Genomic DNA, 2,397 nt, shown 5'->3' with positions numbered 1-2,397 from the left:
TGTTGTAGCGCTTGATAGTTTTTGCGACTGAACTTGGGGACACATTCAAAGTTTTCGCAGTTTTCCAAACTGACTGACCTTCATTTCTTAAAGTAATGATGGCCACTTGTTTCTCTTTACTTAGGCTGTGTATCAACCTGAATTCTGCACAACACAACTGATGGTCCCAACCCCATTAATAAGGCAAGAAATTCCACTAATTAACCCTGAGAAGGCACACCTGTGAAGTGAAAACCATTTCAGGTGACTACCTCATGAAGCTCAATGAGAGAACACCAAGGGTTTGCAGTGCTATCAAAAAGCAAAGGTGGCTACTTTGAAGAAAGTGAAATATAAGACATGTTTTCAGTTATTTCCAACTTTTGTTAAGTACATAATTCTATATGTGGTTATTCATAGTTAATGCCTACAGTGATAATCTACAGTAAATAGTCATGAAAATAAAGGAAACACATTGAATGAGAAGGTGGTTCCAAACATTGGCCTGATTATTTATATATATATAATATATATAATATATAGATATATAATAGATATAGATATAGATAGATAGAAGGAGAGGAGAGAGAGAGAGAGAGAGAGAGAGGAGAGAGAGAGAGAGAGAGAAGAGGAGAGAGAGAGAGAAGAGAGAGAGCGAGAGGGGGAGGATAGTTGAGAGAGAGAATGCATTTTTGTGAGGAAACAGTAAAGCTCCAACAGTTGGTATGCCACAGTGGCAGGTTTGCCTCCAGAAGGGGCTCTGTGAGAAGCCAGTGGGAGCCAGAGCACTGCAGAGCTCTCTTCCAGCTCAGACCTGGCCCACATCACTTCTACAGTCTGTTACCAGAAGCCGTTTGGATTCATCATTTGACTCTACAGCCTACACAATCAACTATGTCCTAAATAATGTGCAACACCAAAACATGCCCCCACAAGTGACATATATTATGTTGAAATGATGGCACATTCTGCTTGTAATATCTGCTCTGTAACAAAAGTGAGCTTTTAGGCTTCAACAGATCACACAGGAAACAAATCAACAAGTATGCCACATGTTTGCACACATTGAAAAGATATAATATCTGCTTCAAGTGAAAAGAGTTAAATAAACTGACATGAAGAACAGATGACAGATTCTGACAGTAATCTCTTCTCCACTGGAACCCAGCAGAGGTCCTGCAATTCGTAGAGGCAGATCACTCAACATTTTCCCACTGTGTGACTCCATTAATAGCAGCGCATGTTTCTAGTTATTCCATATTTTGGCCTGATTTTTGTGCATCCAATACAATTATGTGAATAGTATGTGTGAAAATGGTAAACCTAGTTATAGCACGCCAATCGTTGGTTTAAAGCACACAGCTCATTAGACCCGAACATGAGGAAACACATCAGTGCTCCACAGGTTCTTCCTTTGGGAGACTTTATTAGCTGCCATTGTCCAGTTAGGTATTATGATAAAGCTAAACTTCAGAGTAAGAAGACGACAAATAAGTAATTTATAGCCAAATTGTATGAATAGGTTTCTCTGTGTGTATGTGAAACTGGTATTTTGTGTGTTAGGCAAAATATTTTTTTATTCCAAACCTTCCACTAGATAAGACATTCTGTGCATTGATAGTATGCCAGAGGTGACAAACAACTGAAAAAGAACTGGTAGACCAAGAAGTGAATGACTTTGGTGCAAACAAATTTACCAGGCAACTTTGGTTCAACTCGGGTGACAATTTTGCTGCTGGATTAAGACTTTGTGTGCCAATAAAAAAAAAGGCGCTGTGCAGTTATTACTTTATTAGATTACAAGTGGGAATTTCCACTAATTAATTCAGTCAAAGCTAAATGTTCCTCACCAAGCCGATTCTTTCACGTATTACTTGCCTTGAAAGTCACTTTGACAAACATCACCATTTGTTATGGTGTTTATGTTACAAGTAGGTCACATAAGCAATTTATAACTGCTTTCACATCCATATTATACTACATTCTTCTTATGTTGAAGTTGTATGTTGTATAGACATACAGCTGCAACACATGTAAATGAAAATTAGCAATCTGAAATAAATAGCATAGGATATATATATATATATATATATATATATATATATTTTTTTTTTTTTTTAATGTATCTCTGAGAAAGCTCCTTCACTTGTTTTCAACAATAACTAATTAAAAGAGCTAGGGAGAGAGAGGGAGTCCGATAGAGTACTCACAGAGAGACGGTTGACTCATTATGAATGGGTCCAGCACGGGTCGAACGGTGGGTCAGCGCAGTTACACACGTCGTATGTATGAAATGTCTGTATCGTCACTGCGCTTCATTTTTATGAACTATGATATTCTGGCCATGGGTCACATCTCTTGTAGGTCCAGCAGGCTTCGTTTCACAAGCTGTTACTCTACCAACTGAAGTTAGTTGCA

The 2,397-nt window shown here is 38.1% G+C and overlaps 1 protein-coding gene across 9 annotated transcripts in view; it reads right to left on the bottom strand.

Moving 5' to 3' along the window:
• The window catches only part of cabin1 (calcineurin binding protein 1), a 40,891-nt gene that overhangs the window by 19,186 nt on the left and 19,308 nt on the right, over positions 1-2,397 (bottom strand). The window lies entirely within an intron of this gene.

This window comes from Etheostoma spectabile, chromosome 5 (assembly GCF_008692095.1).
Source record: "Etheostoma spectabile isolate EspeVRDwgs_2016 chromosome 5, UIUC_Espe_1.0, whole genome shotgun sequence".
Lineage (NCBI taxonomy): Eukaryota > Metazoa > Chordata > Actinopteri > Perciformes > Percidae > Etheostoma > Etheostoma spectabile.
This window is presented reverse-complemented; position numbering and strand designations above follow the sequence as displayed.